The 21,276-nt window shown below is 43.8% G+C and overlaps 1 protein-coding gene across 38 annotated transcripts in view; it reads right to left on the minus strand.

Annotated features, from left to right (window-relative positions):
• Positions 1-21,276, minus strand: part of LDLRAD4 (low density lipoprotein receptor class A domain containing 4) — a 421,884-nt gene that overhangs the window by 364,823 nt on the left and 35,785 nt on the right. For 16 of the 38 annotated variants that reach the window (XM_044379520.3, XM_026486239.4, XM_057305866.1 and 13 more), the window contains one exon: positions 521-610. The exons of 4 other annotated variants lie outside the window; for them this stretch is intronic. The gene's annotated coding sequence lies outside the window, so the exon portion shown is untranslated. Of the gene's footprint in view, positions 1-520; positions 611-5,081; positions 20,770-21,029; positions 21,225-21,276 lie in introns of those variants that run through there. 18 more of the 38 variants (XM_057305882.1, XM_057305877.1, XM_057305880.1 and 15 more) reach the window with 5 other exon arrangements.

Genomic DNA, 21,276 nt, shown 5'->3' on the forward strand with positions numbered 1-21,276 from the left:
AGAAAGAAAAACCTGACCACCTGATGTTACAACAGCTAAGAAAGAGAAAGGAACCAGTATTTATTTAGTGTATGCTATATGCCGGATGCTGTATTAAGTATAATGGCCCCTTTATTTCTCATGGCAGTCCCATTATTATCCCCATTTTATAAAGTAGGAAACCAAACAAAACACAGAATTTAGAATGACAAATAAAGAATCCCATTTCCCAGTATCTGGACATTCAATGCTCAGGCTCAGCAACAAATATAAGTTGAAGAATAGGATCATTTTTTTTTTCAGTAAATCTAGAAATACGTATTCTATATACATTCACAGTTCAAGGTGCATTTAAAAAGAAAAGTCACAATTTAATCTGATATGCAACTTTCCTCTGATCAGAAAAAGCTAAATTAGTAAGATCGTTTTCGTGCCTAGAAATGGCATGACTTTCTTGAGAGGTAAAGCATCTCGTAACAGTGCCGTGACAAGCTCTGCTTCACAAACATTATCAGAGAGAAGAGTCTTAAGTTCTACTCACCTTTTAAGCTGTATGAAAACTGAGGTGAGTTCTTGAAAATGGTCCAATCAGGTGACAACGTGTGATGTTACAAATATAGAGCCTGAACTGCTAAAATGAAAAATAAAGAATTTCAGCAAACCATTTCTTGGGTTCTCTTAATGCACCACCCTCCCTTTCCCCGAGTTCCAAAAAATAGTTGAGGACTACCACAATAAAAGCCACGAATACCAAAATGAACAAAATAAGAACACAAAGATAAACATCAAATAATAAAGGAAGAGAGAATTATAGCAAAGAATCTGAGATAAGGTACACTGAGGTAGGGACAAAATCTCCCTATCGGTTCTCCAGCAGCCACAAGGGGCACCCTGTTCTCATCTTCCAAGCAAAAGAGACACAACTTATTCCTCTAAACACACAAACCCTTTCTTCAATGAGGGCCCAAGAATAAATCATGAACAATGTCCTTTTTGGACTTGGGGTTTTTTACATCATAACAGTCTGAATTATCTTGTGAGCACACGGATCCACGCAATCCTTCACTGTAAAGAGAGGCAGGCCCAGTGGCACCTTTTTCCTCCCATGAAATGTGTTCAATTTTGTGGGAGCAACACGGAGCCCTGTTTAGTGAAGACCCTTGGGGGAACATTCATGGTTCTGTCTGCACGGCTGTCTTTACACCTGCCCTTCACCCTGTTGTAGGACATCCTCCAGTTTGGTGCTCCGGACTTTGTCCGGGTCCAGTTCACACAACCTGCCATGATCATTCTCATCCCACCCTGATGTGTATGCTCTGTATGCATCACACCATTCCAGGTCACGTCAGGTGACGACCTTGCGCCCTACAAAGCAGTTTCAGGTAGACTCAGTCAACTCTGCTTCAGATACCACAAGCACTTCTCGGCACCCAGCCTGCCAATGTGCAGGATTACACTCCTGTCCAAGGTTGAATAAGCCACCATCTGTCTAGCTCATGTGCTGTAATGTACTCTCCAGGAGACTTGTCCCTGAAAGTGTGTTCCTACCATATGTCACTCCTGAGTGATCAGCCAAGGCTAAGACATCCAGATAAAAAATGACTGTGTCTAGCCAGAGTATCCTGTGGATTCCTGGGGAGGTCCACCCTGAACACACGAGCCAAACACCTTGCTGTTTGTATGTAACTCCTTAGTATCAATACTATGAACCCACAAACATTACTTTCTCCTGTTTACTATCTACTAAGAGAATAAAACAATCCACCTTTGGTTTTCTAAACAGTAGTTTTCATTCCTCAACTGGGATTGCTCTCATCAGTCTTCCTAGGATTCAAATGTTCAGACTTAATTGGAAAAAACGTCAGTGGAATACTAGAAATGTACTGTGGTGGGCAAAATTACTCTTGAGGGCAGGCAGAACCTGTGACTTGCCTCTAGCCAACAGAATGTGGCAGAAGTAATGAGATGTCATTCCCTTGATCAGGCAATGCTATACAAGACTCCATCTCAGCCGACTAGAGAGTGACAGACTCCCTTTTTATCTCTGAAGAAGGAAGCTGCTATATGGCGACAAGGACTGTGAGGAGGCCACACAGCAAGAACTGCAGGGGCCTCCTGGAGCTGAGAGGCCCCCAGCTGACATCCAGCAAGGAAACAGGAACATCGGTCCTATAGCTACAAGGAAATGAATTCTACCAACAACTTAAATGATCTTAGAAGTGGATTCTTCCCACTCATACCTCCAGATGAGAACACAGCCGAGACCACACCTTGACTGCCAACTTCTGAGATCCTGAGCCAAGAACCAGTTGAGCCATGCCCAGACTCCTGACCCATAGAAACTGTGAAGTAATTTATGGGTGTTGGTTTAAGCTACTAAGGTTCTGGCAATTTGTTACTCAGCAACAAAAAATAAACTTAGCTTAGTAATTAAGTATAGGGATGTATAAAATACATATGTATATATTATATGCATACATAATTGGTACAATAGAACAGTCCTTCCTATCTGCCTCATCCATCAATAAGTGAAAATTCGTTTCTCCTACTTGACTATGAGCTCCTTCTGGGAAAGAACCACATCACCATCACCCTGACATCTCCTTAGACTCTGCAGAGTACATGGCACATGGGAGGCCCTTACATTTTTTTAAATAAGCCAAATTAAAAGAGTTATGATTTGTCAATCTCTACTTTACTGCAATAAGGCCAAAGCAATGGAATTTATGGAAACCTTCAAAACAGAGCTCAGAACCTCTAAATTAATTTCAACTAGGTGGAAGGCACTTAGCCCCATGCTCTACCCCCAAATGATGAATCCACAATTTCTCCAGTACTGGTTATTTCATTTTACCTGTAAACTTGAGTCAGCACTTAGAAATGTTTCTCAGCAGTCACTACTTTTGCCAAATATCCTTCCCACTTTTCTGGCATTTAGCTGTCTAATAGCTAAAGGTTAAAAACAAAAAGATCCCTAAGAAATTTTCCAAAGGAAGAATTTGTTACTTGTTCTTAATTTCCCATTCATATCAATAATTCATTCCCAACCAAAATGGAAAAAACCTGTAAAGGTCAAATAACCCAGCTCTAATTCTGAAACAAAATGCTAATCCAACTTTCTGACAACCTATATCAAAAGTGCTTTAAGACTGACTTTCTTTTTTTTTTCTTTTTTTTTTTTTAAGATTTTATTTATTCGACAGAGATAGAGACAGCCAGCGAGAGAGGGAACACAGGCAGGGGGAGTGGGAGAGGAAGAAGCAGGCTCCCAGCGGAGGAGCCCGATGTGGGGCTCGATCCCACAACGCCGGGATCACGCCCCGAGCCGATGGCAGATGCCTAACCGCTGTGCCACCCAGGCGCCCCCTGACTTTCTTTTTAAACAGATGATTTTTAATTCTCTTAAGCGAGATTTTACTTAAGCCCTGCTTAAAATAAAAGTTGAATATGTAAATATATTCAGTTTCTGCTATCCTTAAGAGATAAATTGTTTTTTATTACAAAGAAGATTGTGACTAAAGCTCTATTTTAGATTTTCAAAGGACTGGTTAAATAAGATATTTTAAAACATTCAAATCAGTTAAATTACTTAAGAGACTACAAAATAAAAATTTCATTCATTACAGAAACCTATCCTACTCTCCTGAAGTCTATATGCAGGATTGTACAATATATTCCCACTCCCTCATAAATCACTCAGTAAACCTTAACATTATCTCCAAGGTTTATCCTCTAGTGCTGAGCTTCTCAGGCAGTTTTCACACTCAAGCCAAAAAAAAAACAAAAAAAAACTAAACACACCAGTTCCATGACATAGGAGGCAGAAAATTTCAATACATTCACCTCTTCTTCTCAGCATAATTTTAACTCTCTTGGGCCCAACTCTACATGTGAAAATAACCAATGACCCACAACAAGGAACTTCACGCCGTGCATAGAAAGAAACAGGTCCAGTTTATGGACCCCACCCAGTTGCCTCCACCCTCAGTTCTAAGAAGTACATGCCTTTTCCCAAACCAAAACACGCTCAACACAAAGTCCAGTGCTTCAAAGAAAGAAGACTGAACATTAATATCATGCCCCCACAAAGGAAATTAAGCCTTCAGTGAAATGGTTCACCCAAGAGAATGACCCTGGAGAGAATTATTAAGCCTAGGACCTCAGAGAAGATGCCGGCGGAATTCTTTATACATAGACCATCCCCTGCTGCTTGAAGCATTTGAGGAATCCATGCATGGTTTTCCAAAGTGAAATCGTATGGTCCTGTGGGGATGATGATCTCACTAGCCCCCAACCATCTTCTTTTTTTACTTCTTCTTCTTTTTAATTTAAATTTTACTTAGTTAACATACAGTGCAATATTGGTTTCTGGAGTAGAATTCAGGGATTCATCATTTGCACACAACACCCACTGTTCATAACAAAAAGTGCCCTCCTTATTACCCATCACCCAGCTAGCCCATCCCCCACCCCACCTTCCTCCATCAACCCTCAGTTGGTTCTCTATGGTCAAGTGTCCCTTATGGTTTATTTCCCTCTCTCCCTTCCCTCGCCCCCGCCATATGTTCACCTATTTTGTTTCTTAAAGTCCACATGAGTGAGATCATATGATATTTCTTTCTCTGACTACTTCACTTAGCATAATACACTCTAGCTCCATCCATGTTGTTGCAAATGGCAAGATTCCATTCTTTTTGATGGCTGAGTAATATTCTATTGTGTGTGTATACACACACACACACCACATCTTCTTTATCCATTCATCAGTCGATGGACATTTGGGCTCTCTCCACAGTTTGGCTATTGTTAATAAGGCTGCTATAAACATCAGGGTGCACATACCCCTTCAAATCTATATTTTTCTTCCTTTTTTTTTTTTAAAGATTTTATTTATTAATTTAACAGAGAGAGAGACAGCCAGCGAGAGAAGGAACACAAGCAGGGGGAGTGGGAGAGAAAGAAGCAAGCTCCCAGCAGAAGAGCCTGATGTGGGGCTCGATTCCAGAACTCCGGGATCACGCCCCGAGCCGAAGGCAGACGCTTAACGACTGAGCCACTCAGGCGCCCCCAAATCTATATTTTTCTATCCTTTGGGTAAATACCTAGTAATGCAATTGCTGGGTCATAAGGCAGTTCTTTTTTTAACTTTCTGAGGAACCTCCATACTGTTCTCCAGAGTGGCTGCACCAGCCCAAACGATCTTCTGTTTCCATGCCATGTTTCCAACATGTTTCCAGCAGTTTACACAGCACTGCAGGTTCAGTGGCCACAGTTTGGGAACAATGAGGTGGTGAGAGGCACAGCAAGACTCAGAGGCAGAGTTGCAGGCATTCCTGGAAAGTAACATGAAGCAAGGAGGTCACCTCCCTTGCCCCAAGAAGGGGACACATGAGTGGCAGTAGACTGCAAAACCGTAAGGGAAGTGAGACACATTTATTCTTAACCTTCACAACATTCTCACTTTCTCTTTAAGGTAAAGGAAGACATTTATTCCGGACAAAGGTTAAGAAAGAAATCTGGCCACATGCCTCCTTTCTCTGAAATAGGACTGGCTTCCAGCTGGAAACTGGAGCCATTTAAAACACAATGATGCCCGGAAACAAGAGAGCCATTTTGTGTAAATTATAAGTTGCCAGAGAAAAAATACAAAGTAGGTATACTTCAATGTTACACAAAGAGATCAAGGAAAATAGAAAACAAAGATCTCTTTCCCAAAACTATACCTACTTTACATCATTTTTCAGAAATGTTGAGGCATTCCTTAAGGATGGACCTACACTTCAACCCCAGATGCATAAATTTTTTTATCAGGTATATTTTCACGACATAAAATGTGTATGTCCACTTAGTCAACCCATAAGTGCCGTACAATTTAGTTTCGGTGTCTTTCTCTCCTGGAGCTGAACTATTTCACAGTAAATTTATGCTAAGAAGTACTGGACCAGAGGTGTGTCTTTGCAGCAGAAGTGCCCAGCACAAGGATCTGCTCTCTAACTAACTTGAGTCTGACCTGGGAAAGGGTCAGGCCAGCAGGAAGCATCACCAGCAACCTCCCCCCAGAGCCCAGGGTGAGATGCAAAGAAGATGAGCACGGGTTCCAGCTGCAGAGCCAAGACCAAGAGTTTGACAAGTTCCATCTTAACAAAGCATCACCAACCACTTCATCAGTGCCTTTCAAAATCGAGGAATGCACAGGAAGAGGGCGGCTTTGGGCAACTCCCAGCAGACACAAAACCAGTCAGGACCAGGACTAAGGAGAGGGATCCCGAAGCCAGCTGCCTTCTGTCGGCTGCCTGGCTTACTTCTAACGGAGATTTGTTCCCAAAATAGAAACAAAGGACCTCTTCAAAGCAGACGCAACAAAGAAACCGTCCCATTCTGCTCACCAGGAAGAAATAAGGCACGGCAATGACCATACCCGAAAGTCATCTCTTCTGGAGCACAAAGGGCGGGACGAGGGGCCTTTCCCGGGGCACAGCTGAAATGGCCAGCCTCCTCAAAGACCTGGTCCCCAAAGCCCCTCGGAGGTATATCCAACTGGAGTAAGGCAGTGCTGGCGGGCTCCCGCACACGCCTCCTCCCGCCCAGCACAGGACAGCAACGGCTTCGAGGGCTGCGCTCACACGACAGCGGGACGGCCAATAGACCTTTACGGGCTCTTCCCGCCCTGCCTCGCCCTTCAACCAAGAAAATCTTTGGTCAAAGCAAAAACAGCCCATCTGCCTATGGCTAAAGAGACAGGTTTTCGATCTTCCCTGCCGTTTTGGCTTGAGCTCTTCAGACTGCAAAGTTCTGAAGCTCCCTTTGCTAAGCTTTATAAAGGCCAAAACTATGTATGAAGAAACTAGGACAAGGCCACCCTCGGGCAGCCCTGCACTGCAAAAAAAACACCAGAATTGATACGGCAGCCCGGGCTCCTGCCGGGTAAGGCGACACAGCCTCCGCGCACGCGCACGCACACATATGCACGCAGACGCACATAGGGAGGCGCGCACGCACAAGTGCTGAGGGCGCTTGTAAAGTCTAAAAATGGGACGCTTCAGGACCCATAAAGGCAGAATAAATGTTTCAAGCACACAAAGGACGAATAGAAGTTTTTAACAAAGCTGGAATGAGCACCTTAAGGAAACAATAACAAAGAGGATGATTTCTTTTAAGTGACATTCAGGTACGACAGTGAAGTTTCCAAGTTATTTCCAAACTTGTGGGGAGGAAGACCAAGCCCAACGCCTCCGCAAAGGATCACAAAGTACTTGAAAGTAATGAGAAATTTGACAGTGACTGGGACATCATGATCCTTTTTTTTTTTTTTTTTTTTTTTTGCTTCTTAAGCAATAAAGTACTGTCTCATTTCTCAGGCATCCTGGAAGGAGTTCTCAGGGTCAAACTATACTCTTTAAAGCACATTAGCACACATCCAAATCGAGATGTTACCATATCTGTTACAAGCCAAAAAGGGAATCAAATACTTAGTCACTATGGCAGGAACTCCATGAGTACGTGAACTGGCGGAGAAAAAGAGCCAAATGCACAGCCTGCCCTGGGTTCAAATCCAGATCCACCACTTACTGCCCACCTGACCCCGGGAAAATCACCTCATCTCTAAGACACAACAGTTAACAAATGAAGATAAGGTTATATACCTTGCAGGTCACTGCAGAGACTTAGAAAGGCAGTAGGGGCCTTAGTAACTGATCATAAATATCAACATAGTCAAATGATATAAAGAGCAGCAATGTTTCTGATCAGAGAAAACCGGTTGCTAATACACAGGACTCACAACAGAAGTACCTCTTCCCAACAGTCCTCCTGGTTTACCTGCCCTCTACAGTCCTCCTCATTCAGTTTCCAGCATTCCTGGGCTATCTGCACATATCCTCTCTCATGTTCACTCAGTACTCCCCCATGAGAATACCAACTCTTAAGAACAAGTCTCACATTTTCTAAGGATAGGTCTCATATTTTCTGGTTTTTTTAAATACAATCTACTTCCTTCCCTGTACCCCTCAACCATACCCAAATCTCCATATCTGGCATTCCCCAGAATAGCAGCCTCAGAGGAAGACTTGAGGCAAACTTCCACCTTTCACATCTTACAAGCTCTCACACTTAGTGAGCTCAAGCCCTGTCCCTTTGTACAAGTGAGGAAGAAATCATGGAACATGGAGGTGAAGAGTGTTGACCAAGTCCACAGGTGGGTCAGGTCCCAGGGGCAAAGACCTGGGCCTCTTGCCTCCCCCACCATACCAATGGCATCTGCTTATCACAGAGCCTACTTTATAAGAAAGAACAATTGCCACTGGTATTATAAAGATAAATGTCCAAATGACCCATGTATCCCACCACACAGCATTGGGCCTTGGGGTTTCAATATTCCTGACAGCAAGACAAGACCTACTTCAAGAAACAGCCCTGCATACCCAGGATTCTGAGCTCTGGTCCAAGTATTCCGTTCTCTGCTCTTTTTGACCTCCTGTTGGACACTTAATTAATCACAACAAGAAGAAATCAAGCAGATAAAGATACTCAGGCATCTTGGTCATTCATTTCTAGGCAATAATAGTAACAATAACAGTAAAGCTAACATTCATTTAATCTTTGCTCAGTGCCTCACTTGCAAGGCACCTTATGTAACTCATTTAATGCTCACAGCAACCTTGTATGGATGTTATTAGTATCCTCAGTTAACAGATGAGACAACCAGAGTCTAGAGAATTTAGGTGATTTGCCTAGAGTCATACAGCTATTAAGAGGCAAAGCTAAGATTTGAACCCTATTCCATCCTACAACCAGATCCACAGAGCAATCAAAACAAATGGTTATAATAAGAAAGAAAGCAAAGTGAGGTATCAAAAAACCAATATGTTTTATTCTTGGGAATTCCTTTGAAAACTAAGGTGTATTTTTGTAATATTATTTTGTAATATTTATTACAATATTTATTATTTTTGTAATATTTTGTAATATTATCTTCAAACCCAGACTTTATGAGTCTGTTTGGAAATACCAACAAGTCATTCACCAATAAGCACACTTTTTCAGACCCTTTTGGTCACTTCCCATGAACACTCCACAGGCAGAAACAAATGTGGATACTGTGGAACCAAGCTGGCACATGAGAATCCTGACCCCCAAGACTGGCACAGTGAGTGGCCACAGTCAGGACTTCTCAGGAGCCACAGCAGACTCAATCCCAGGCTGGTGTGGCAGCAATGTTCTCGGAGACCCATAATGTCCCAAATTTTCTACCACATACTATCAGAAAATAAAAAGAACCTAAGTTGTTATTTCTCTGAAATTCTAAAATTTAGTATGGAAAATAGGACAAACATAAATAAGTCTGTGCTTTTACAATTAAATGTCAAGACTTATTTTCATATGGCAAAGATAAAAATTGATATCAATATTTTATTGACCTCTATTAATATTTAACATTACATATGGACCCAACTCTTTGTAGAAAGCTGTTTCAATGTACTGAATCCCTAGCACTGTGAGGGGGTGATGATAAATGCCAGGAACAGACCAAAGAAGTCACCATGTCATGTGAGGTAGTAAGAAAAAACCCAAGTATGTCAAACTCCACACTCAAACTCATTCAACCATGCAATCCGCTGGAAGGCTATATGAAGTGCCAGGCACGATTCCAGGCAGTTGGGCACATCAGTGAGCAGAACAAGGGTGTAGAGTTCAACAATAAAACTACTCAACAGGTAAATTAAGAAGTTTGCTCAAAAATGGTTAAGAGCCATGTACAAGGGCAAGTGCAGAGCAGAGCGGAGGACAGACACTACGGCCAGAGGGAAGCAGTGCCAGAGAAGGCTCCCTGAGAAGGAAAGTATCAGAGCCAAGGCTAGGAGAAGGCAGGGGGGTTGAACACATGGATGTTTGAGAAAAAGCATTTCAGGGAGGGGGTCCAGGAACGAAGAAGCAACGTGGCTGGACAGAGTGAAGGAGGGCAAAAGTATCAGGAGATGAGGTCAAAGAGGCAATGGGGATCCCAAGAGCTTGTAGGCAATTGTAAGGACTTGGCATTTACTCAAGAATAATGAGGAGCTATTGAAAGAGTCATGCATTCACTCAACAAGGACTTACCAGATGCTAAATATGCCAAGCCGTGTGCCAGATGCTAAAGACATAAGAACAGGAAGAAGGTTGAAAAGAGGGGGAAAATAAATAAATAAATAAAACTAGACTCCTCAACCTTCAATGGTAGCTAAGGTCTTCTTCAGTAGACTAAGTAACCAAGAGTACATTGCAAGCCTCACATGGGAACCTGGAAACGAGCACTCGGTGGGCTCAAAGGATACCTCTCCACCCTTTACTTACGTATAGACCCTGAATGTTTACCAGAAGAACACCAAAAACACAGAAGATCCTAAAGTTGTGTGAATCAGCAGTGAAAATCAAATGAAGTCCAAGAATCATCTTGTCCTGATTATACCTCATTAGATTCTAAATATTTAAATCTATCGATGGCATATAATAGCTCTATAATAACTATAATGGTTTAAAATCTTAACACCCTATGTTTCCTAATATTTCTAAATGTCAGAATGTTTACTGTTCATTGATATCCAGATATGTATTTGTCATTTTGGTAAACTAAGACAGTTATAAACACCAATGCTTGGTCTTTCTCCTCTATTAAACTACATAGATTATATCTCCTTAATACTTCCTCTGTAACTCACCTGTGATACTAGTCATTTTGGACTTTCAAACACTCTTAACACATGCAATATATACATGTATGTACATACATACATATATATGTGAAAATGCATGCATGTGAAATGCATGTATGTGTATACACATATACATATACGGAGTTGTGACATTAAATATCTCTAAATACTTATGCATCCCACATATATAACTTTTCTAGAGTTTCTAAAAACAAAAAAAATAATAATAAAGCTTCTAAAAATACTTAGGCTTATAGTTGTGAATTATATTCCATCTTCTCTTCTATTGCACATCACCTTTTGAGTGCTGGTTGTGATCCACTAAAATGATTTCATGACCTGACAAGGAGTTGTGACCTGCAGTTCTAAAACACTAGTCAAGGCACTTAACCAGTTAACTATTAATTAATAACCTCAAATTCATCACATCACCTGTCCCCTACTTTGTCCACCTACCCTCTCAACCTGCAGAGAAGAGCAAGCTGTAGTCCACTTGGAAAGCTTTAGAGCGTCCTGAGGGACGGTCCTTCACAGCACAGCCCTGCGAGACTCGTGGAATAACCAGAAGGCAGAAAGGAACTAAGTGTTCTCTGCTGCAGCCACACAGAACTCAACCCATCCGCACTCTCTGTGCCTGACCTTGTCAAATAAAGTCTCCAGTATTCTGAAATAACTTAGTGAAAGGATTCTACTGCTAAAGGATCTTTGCCTTTGGCTTCCAGTGCTTTGATAAACTTGTAAATGGTCATTAAAATAGGACCAGTATAAGCACTATTTTGCACTTGAGAGTAGGGCAGATTCAGACTCAGCAGGTCTGCAGGGAGCCCCAAGAGTCTTCATTTCTAACAAGCTCCCAGGGGATGCCAGTGCGGTGGTCCAGTAACAAAGCACTAGACAGCACTGGGTCATTTACAGATCAAGGTAGCCCTCCCTAGCACCCCCTAAAAATGCGTGTTCAAATTCACAGCAAACACCTCAGCAGACAGCACCTGCTGTGAAGGCGGGTGTTCGGGTGACAGCCACAAGCACATCAATGTGGGCTTCCGCTGATGGCAACTCATCGATGGTGGTCATGGAAAAGGCCATCTGGGAAGATTGGAGGACAGCACCTACGTGAGGGAGTAAAAGAACTACAAAGAGGAGACTGACTTGGAAAGCAGGTCCAGGCTCCTTCAAAAATCTATAGGATGTCCACAGATGAACAGAGAACACCTATTTGGAAGTAACTCATGTGGAGGCCACTTTCAGGCAAAAAGGCTTGAGCAATGTCATGGAGAAAAGTGCCATCAAAATATCCACAGGCTCTAACTGACAAATGGGCTACTTACAACTAGGCACGGTTACCAAAAAAGGGAGTATTCCATACATCACCATACCTTCTCTTCTTCCCCCTTTACCTCACCCACTACCTCACTGCAGACAGCCTCTCCTCTGCCGTCCTCACTACTGATCTCTTGTGGTGTATTCAGTAAACTTCTATCTCCTTTATTCTGCCTCTGGTGAATTTTTGCGCAACCTGCACCACTGGCTTCCACCCTATCGTCGCCCCACATTTGGGGGCCCCCATCCAATCGAGAGATACTACATTTAGACACCACAACTCATATGCTACCAACTTGGATATGCTAAAAGTTAGCTTTGTCAAACACATTGCTAGAGCTCCGGCTGGCTGGAAAACACACATATTGACAATGAAAACCATCATTCAAAAAAAAAAAAAAAAGTCCACCTCCTCCCCCCCCCTTCTTTTAGAGACACAGAGTGGGGTTGGGGGAGGGGGTGCAGAGGGATGGAGAGAGATAGAGAGAGAGAATCTGAAGCAGGTTCCACACCCAGCATGGAGCCCGATGCAGGGCCCAATCACAACCATGAGATCATGACCTGAGCCAAAATCAAGAGTCAGATGCTTAACCAACTGAGCCACCCAAGCACCCACCACCTACCCTATTAGATCTGAAAGGAACACAGATGCTCCCAATACTCCCTGTCAATTGGTCACTTTAATTGAAATTAGATACATGCTTCTACTGCCTCATTCGAGGTCAAGCTCTGAACACAATGTCTGAGTGTAAAAACTATCATCAGCCAATTGCTTATACTCCACAGCTCACAGTTGTTGTAGTTTTTATTTTTGTTATTTTTTTAAAGATTTTATTTTTAAGTAATCTCTACACCCAACGTGGGGCTTGAACTCAACAACCCCAAGACCAAGGGTCTCATGCTCTACACCAGCCAGGCACCCCTGTTGTTGTTGTTCTTAAATGACCATATTCCTCTTCATTTTACGCCATTCTTAGAAAATATTTCCCAGCATTTTCTCCATCAGATCATCAAAAAGTAACAAGCGGGAGTTTAAATTCTACCCATTTGGAGGTCACTGTTAACGAACTAAAGTTTGGACATGCTGTTCTACATGTTACTGAATTAATAAGAGTAAAAATAAAATTCCAGAAAAGGAAAAAAGCCTACACTAGTACAGCCTTCTCTTATTTGAAGCCATGCAGTCTTTCCTCATTCTTGTGGGTTTCATTAAACTAAGAAGCACAGAACACTATAAACTGATTTGCTAGTTTCCATACTTGCGGCCAAATTTCCACTTCTGCAAAAACAATTTCAATCCAAAAAAAAAAAGGTAAATTTAATCTAGTTCTTCACATGGTCCAATTTATTCAGAATGTGAGGTAAAAAGTTGGAAGAAAGGAAGGCAGTGGTTGGCAAATAATGCAAATATTAATTTATTGTCTTTACTTTTCAAATTGCTACATTGTCTCAGAATCATTTCCTCCCTTAGCTTTGGAAAGTTTTTAAAATGTGGACACTGCCAAACAATGACCTCGTTATAAGCCAAAGTTTAGTTGTTTTAAGGAATTTACTACCTTTTTGCTTGAACGAGTTCTCATGGAAATCCTTCCAAACCACTAACTTTGTTAAGAATTTTTACACATTTACAATATAATGCTATAGACCTTCTAAAAATTTTAGGGTTTTACTTTGTGCACTGCTTCAGCCTTTAAGAAAGCAGCACAATCTAAAATGCGTGACATAGGTAAACAAAGAGACACTTAAAAGGGAAAAGCATGAAGTAACTCTGGTGAAGCAAGGTTACATTACAGGGGAAAATCGAGCTAGGGGCAGGATGTATGCCGTTTGCTCCAGGTAAGTACTAGACAGAAGAGCAGTTTTGAAAGCATCTGCTGACTTATTAAAATATCTCCCCCCCGATGTCTTCAACAGCAAACTCAGATATGCATGTCAAGACCAACGCGCACCATGTTTTCAGATCCTCGGATGAAGTAAGTCCCACTTAGCCAGAATCCAAACAGCTGGGAAATTCAAATAACTGGAATTTTTGTGAAGAGGAAAAGAATCACAACCACAAGAACTTAACACACAATGTGATCAGCCAACGTCCCAATTCCCATGGCTTGCCAGGACAGGAGGGAAGAGGGGAAAGGAGAACGGTCAAAGTCAAGAGGTGAACGCAAGAGGAAATGGTCCAAATGGGAGATGAGGGTGAAGGAGAATACTGAAGCACCAGAAAGAGAAGGGACTCACAGGGAAAGGCGGAGAGTCAGCACTGTCTGCAACCCAACAACACAGATACAAAATACTCTGGTACGTGACATGAAAATGAAGGAAATCAGTATAGAAGTGTGGTATTAGCCTTAGGAAAATCTCTCTCTACGCACATCTTGAAAAGCACAAGAATTAAAGTTTGATGAAAGAATGCACCGGTGTGCACGTTACTTAAATCAAAGCTCAGAAGGGACAGTTAGGGACTCACAGTCTGCATTAGTTCTCCCGGCAAGACAACCTGTTACCTGTTACCATGAGCCTCAGGAAAGCGGCTGGGCAATGCTGGGCAGTGCCAGCGAGTGGGTGGTCTCCGCCACACCAGTCTGAGTGAGCTTCCATTACCTCTGCTTCCAACTCCCAGGGGAGCAAACGGTGAGAAGGAACAAGCCACCGAGCTGCACGCTACACCTGCCAGGGGGGTGTTCATCTTAAGCTGTGCGGTGCAGGAGCCGGATGCGAGTGAGAACAGCCCACTTGTTTCAAGCACAGTCGCTGCACAGGTTACTGTAGAAAGCGAGTGAGCGCGCACAGGCTATGCCCCTGGAACACTTCCCAATCCTGAGAAAACTGTCCTCGTTCTTCTCAAATCCCACCACGACATGTGACAGGTGGAAGTGGTGTGCTGGTTTCAAAACAAGACAGACTGCTCTCCAGCTAACTGTTCATGTTGCGGGCCCGTGTACACACACCGAAAACAACACACACACCCGTGAGCCTCTAGTCACTGCAAGCATTGTTTTCAAAAGTACCTAACATTTCTCTGATAATTTAAAAGTGCATGACTCTACACTATCGCGTGCAGTGAATGTTTCCAATACAGTTAACTATTTAAACCTTTCAAGTAAAAGTACCTCCTGCAAATACAGGTATAACTGAAGACTGCTACACAGTGACTTTAGAAGTCTTCATAATTCGGATTGCCATCTGAGAACATCTTTATCAGCCTCCCACCTTGCCAAAGATCCCCTTTTGAATCCAGCCAAAAGCTAGCCCAGAACTCAGACAATGGTGTTATTACAGGAAGAGATTCCATGGGAAAAAGTAGGGCTATCGTTCAGTTAACACGATTGTCAATCTCACTGGAACATAAAAATTGCAACTTTTAGAACTGCTCTTACTCAGAATTCTGTTCATTTCAATTCTATACCAAGTCAGTGACTCACCACCCTTTGAGGTTGTGATGAAAACTGTAGCTAACACCCTGAAGGCAACTCTAAGGGGTGGGGTGGGGACAGGACTCCAGGGACAAGAGCAGGAGTCCAGCCAGGACGTCAGAGCTGGGCTCACTTCAAAGCGGCTCCCTTCCTTCCACGTAAAAGCTATCACCGGCTGCCATCCCAATAGGAACGCCAGCCACTTCAGCAGCTTTCCTTTGATCTGAGATGATCATTTTGCCAATTAAAAAGCAGCTCATTCTCAGCCATGCCCAGAACTGGAGAAGACAGCCACTGGAGACCCTAAACATCCTCCCCACCTCTGGACATGGGAGCATCATGCCAGAAAGAAAACAAAAAGCAAAACCATGAGTTTGGTGCCTCCCTAGGTCTGTGGTGTGTACTTGTCTCTAAGACTGCCTGCGTGCCTTGGTCTCGAGTCTGGGGGGGGGGGGGAGGGGGCTTTGTGCAGGAAGAGTACAGCATGTGCCCTGACCTCAAGGAGTCCATGGTCCAGTCCTGAATCTCAAGCTGGGTAGCCAAATGACTTAACTATTGGTACCAAAATGGCCTTTTGTGTTTCTGGGCCTTTGGGGAGAAGGCGGGAGGGGTCAGTGCTACTCAGTCCATGACCTACAGGACAACTACAAAAGTGCCTAACACTCTTATTACCGCACATACTCCTGGGCCCCACCTCTGTTCCTGAGTCATGATCTCTTAGGGTGGAGTTGTGGGAATCTGCATTTTTAACAAGCTCCCCCTTAAAATTCTTAAACATACCAACATTTGAAAAACAGGTCTAAACCCAAATTAAACTGATGCGTGAGAAGTGAGACAGGAGGCTGGGGGAGCAGAGGTGGAAGGGATGGAGACAGGAAGAGCAGGCTCCCCAGGATTGGCACCAGGGCACCCCCTACCTCGCCTGAGTGCCAAGCAAAAGGACCCGCCACCAATGAAGAGGGCAGGAGGGGGATGAGCGGCAAGTCCTGAGGTACACACCGCACCACCAATGACCGATAGAAGCCACCTTACTTTTCTTGGTGAGTCAGGGCTCAAATGAGATCTAATCACTCTAGAAAAACAGAGATGTGGCATGCCTTGCTTCTGAGTGCCATGGAACAATTCATTCCTGTTATTCATTTTAACAAGTTAAGATGAGCCCAGAAAAGTACTCACCTCTCCCACTGACATCCATGCTTCACAACAGAGGAGGGCAGCATTGCAGGCAGAGGAGCCAGGAAGGAGGTCTACAAAGTGTCCAACTAGAGAAATGGGGTGAAACAGGGAGCAGCAGTGGGAGAAGCACCCGGAGACAGAGACCAGACCAGGCCACTGGGACCCATGGCCACACAGGCAAGTCCAGCCCTTGCCTTTTGAAGCAAGGCAGTGACACGTCAGTTGTGCGGGCCAGGTAACTAGGGCGCTGGTTCTCAGGGGGGGTCCCAGAGCAGGGGGGTCCCAGAGCAGGGGTGTCGGCGTCCCTGGGAAGACGTGAGAAATGCAAAGTCTCAGGCTCCACTCCTACCAAATCAGAAACCGCATTTTAAAGAGCCCTCCAGGTGATTCTGACACTCACTGAAGTCTGCGACCCTCTGCTTCGAAACACAGGTGAGAACACAGAAGGGGAGAGAAAACCAGAGGTCCGAGGCAGAGAGCAATTTGTCCAGGGGAGGTTAAAGAACTCTACACACGAAGCACTAAGAATCCAGTGCAGTAACTACATGCAGGAGTGGGGAAAACCATGTGAAAAAATACTCCAAAGTCAAATCACAGCACTCGGTGATACAGAGATTGGATGTGCAGACAGGAAGGTGGGGAGCCAGAACAAGTCCAGGTTTCTGGCCTGGGTAACCAGCTTTAGATCAGGGGACAGAAAAGAGATCTCTTTTTATCATTGTACATATAAATGTGCCAATGTCTGCCTCAACCTTGAAACACTCAAGTCTGTTTTTATAAGCCAGCTTGGAGGCTTCCAGATTCGGGAAGATTGTATTTAAGTGCTTTTATAAAACAGCACAGTTGTGAAATGCATCCATGTGCTTTCTTCAGATACATTCTTCAACTATTTTTTTCGGTAATGCATCTTGGAAAGCTTTATAAACAAAAACCAATCCAGATTCAAAGTCTTGGAAGAAGGGAAGGGCTATAGAGAAATTACTTCACACAATCCAAAGAAGAGCCATTTGCTGAGGAAAGTATGAAACACTGCTTAACGCTCATCACAATTTTGAAGAGAAAGGAAACACAGTATAGTGTCTAATACAAAACACATGTTAAAGGTTTCTCTGCCCAAGAACGGTATTTACCTTAAGTCACTGGGCTGGAGATATTTATGGGGGAAAAAAAGGCCATTCTTAATTAACTATATGCATAAAGGATACTGTATAATTGAATGGTGGCAAATGTTTCAAAAATAATTTCTGGGTTTATAAAATGTTTTTACATTTATTGTTAAATGTGTATGTGTCTAATGTTCTGGATATTCTCTTTTTAAAAAGCAACAAGGCCCACTGTGAAGATGTGACTCCAGGGAGCTGGGAAGCCGTCCAACGTCTCCATCTCCAGGCCCCATCCTTCCTTTGGCCACTTAACACAGAGGAGCCGTCTGGCAGGACTGTCAGGTCCCGTGGTCCTTAGTTGTACAGAGCCACTGACAGCCACTTTCGTCCCCCTCCCACCGCCACACTTTGAAATGGCTTCCAACCAACAGCAGCCAGCCTGGAAAGGGAGGAATGGGGTCTGATCCACCGCAGGAGGGCGGGGTCACGTGCCCTCCCTGACCCCATCATAGCATCCTACAGACTCCTCGCTGGGGTGTCCTGCATGCAACAACCACCTTACAGACTTACTCCAGAGTTATGTTACAGCCCCCACCCCAAAAATCCTAAAGTCACTCTGACTGTACTTCCTTAAATAAGATTACCAACACAGGAGAAGGTGAAGTTCGGCTATAACTCAGTAATGACCTTCTGACAGAAGAGAGGTAATGCCCTCAGGTGGACCAGTGTCCTCACTTACAATCGTTAACACTGAGGACAGGTCAGCCATGTTTTAAGCACTTGACGTTATTAACTCAAAATCTTTATAAGAACTCTCTCAGGTAGGTAATGCTACTACCAGAATCTTCCTTTTATAGATGGGGAAAATGAGGCACAGGCAATGCGAGTGAATCATCCAAGATCATACAGCTAGGACTGGGCAGAGCTGGGATTTGAACTGGCAAAGTGGGATAAGGTACCACCACATGTCACCCCCTCTCTCCTGGCCAGCTCCTGCCTCCATGAGCCTGGGTCCTTCCCCTGCTACCCTCGCTGGCCTCGCCAGGCTACTGTGAGATCAGTGAGAGCAGAGACGAAGGCTGGCCCACGGCGCTCAGGAGTGGAGAGCGCAGCACCGTTCAGACTTCAGTTCCCACGTACACAACTCCCCGTGGGTCGCACTGTCCCCATGGCATCATCCCCTTCTCCTGACTTCCCCTCGCTCTCTCCCACACCCGACTGCATGTGCACTCCTGCCTCCACGGCCCCCACCATCGTTCCCTTCCTAATGCATAGCACAGGTTTCGCGCAGAGGCCTGGAACGACACCACTAGCCTACTAAGCCATAAGTCTTGGCAGTCTTCAGTATGGATGGGGTCTTTGAAAATCCTGGAGCTGGTCTCTGAAATTCAGAAGCAGGATAGAAATCCTGTACTTTCTAACAACACTGCCTAAATTCTCACCCACAGGTTAATTTCCCAGGTGGGCTTCTCACTAGCTCTGGGGCCCTAATCAGTCTTCCCTTTGGGCTACAGCTGCCCAGACAATCCCCAAAAGTTCTGAAGGTCAGAGGTTGAAACCAACAGCAAGGATTCTTAGCCCATAGCTTGAACCGAACTGGGATTTTTACAAACACTTAGTGAAATCTACCCTGTCCCAGGCAGAGCATTTTCTTGAAGCTGTCTTTCTATAAATGAAGAGACTCGGAGCACTCTAACAACTGTTCACCAAGAACCAGGAATCCAAGTCCTTGGCTGCAAAACCACATTCTTTCTTGGTAAACAATATGAAGAAAATCTACCATCTAGTAAGCAGAACAGCAAGGACCCACTGATCTGTTTTTCCACCAGTAAATGGAATGCTGGGGCAGGGTTTTGCTGTTCACTGGCACCAGAACTAAATGCCCCCAGCATCTCCTCCCCGCCAGTGCTCTGCTCACCTCACCAAGCCTGCCACTCTAAGACACAGTGCGTTGTGGCTGGGCTCTGGAAAAACTCCCATTGCCATTTGGTGAGCACACCCTCATCTCTAAAGGAAGAACACAGACAGACAGTCAATACACTACCAGAGAAGGAGCGGTGAAAGCAAGCTGGCCCATCCAACCCAGAAGACAAGGATCAGATGGGGCATCAGAAGCGTCTTCAAATATCTGCCAACGTGGAGGAAAAGCAAACCCTGCTCTTAATCATGGCCAGAGGAGGCCGTGAGGAGGCACATTTCAATCCAGTCTAGGGATATTTCCAGCTGCTATACTGTCCTCAAAACGGGCTACATTCAGTGGTGATGTACTTGGTCGGATGGGTACAGGTGACTACCGTGTCTATGAGACAGAGGTCAAAAAAGACAAGGAAAGTCCCAGAAAAAAAATTCATCTGCAAGGAGAGAAGGAAATGGTAGGAGAAAGAATAGCAACAACAAATAACACAATATGAAAAAGGAAATAATTGGCTGAGTCACAGAAATACTACACTTTAGAATCTCACCATTCGCCACTAATTGTCGTATGCCCCCATTCACCCCAAACATGAACAAATTTAGTCAGGTTCATGGAAAACCAATACTACTCAGCTATGCCTCAAAACAGACTAGAGAAAGATTTGCAAGGTGCTGTCCTACATTTCAGCTGTTTATGACACTACATAAAAGACAATCTTTTCCAGTTAGGTTCCTGGGGCAAAGAAAGGCTTCAGAGCTCCAGAAAGGGCTTCTGAAAAGCCAGAGAAGGTACTGTGTCAAGGGGAGCAATTGGCTACAAGAGAACATGTTTGTTGCTGTGGCCAGAAAGAAGCTCAGGCAGCAAAGGGTGTGTTTTCAAAGCTGCAGCCCATGGGCTGGCACGTGAAAATCAGCACATCAAAGCAATGACCTCTGATAAAACGCAGTATGTGCTCTTAAGAGAGTGTCTGAAAATAAATTACAGCCTTTTTCTCTTTAAGGGGAAGGTAGAATGCACGCTCCTTGAGTTTTGTTAGTAGGATGGATGGATGGATGGATGGACGGATTGATAGACATGACAGATAAATAGATACAGATGATGCATAGATGAATAATTGATATATAGGTAAAAATAGATGTAGATGATAGATCGACAAATGGATGGATAGACAGAAATAGAGATGATAAAGACAGATAAATGACATGATAGACAAGGCAGACAGGTGGGTAGGCAGAAATAGGTATAGACAGTTGATAAAGATGATAGAAATATAAACAGACAAAATCAGAAAACAAGCTAAAGAAACAACTGGAAGAAAATGAATCTAACAATCTATATAATTAAACAGTCTAAAGCTTCCGGTTTCTTTTATTTAGTATTTTAGTGCCTCTCTAAGGGCTACAACCGTGGGATGTTTTAGCATTAAAATTCACTCTACCCAAAAGTCAATCAGAAATGAGGAGGCAGGGGCGCCTGGGTGGCACAGCGGTTGAGTGTCTGCCTTCGGCTCAGGGCGTGATCCTGGCGTTATGGGATCGAGCCCCACATCAGGCTCCTCCACTAGGAGCCTGCTTCTTCCTCTCCCACTCCCCCTGCTTGTGTTCCCTCTCTCGCTGGCTGTCTCTATCTGTCGAATAAATAAATAAAATCTTTAAAAAAAAAAAGAAAAAAAAGAAATGAGGCAG

This window comes from Ursus arctos, unplaced genomic scaffold, assembly GCF_023065955.2.
Source record: "Ursus arctos isolate Adak ecotype North America unplaced genomic scaffold, UrsArc2.0 scaffold_34, whole genome shotgun sequence".
Taxonomy (NCBI): Eukaryota; Metazoa; Chordata; class Mammalia; order Carnivora; family Ursidae; genus Ursus; species Ursus arctos.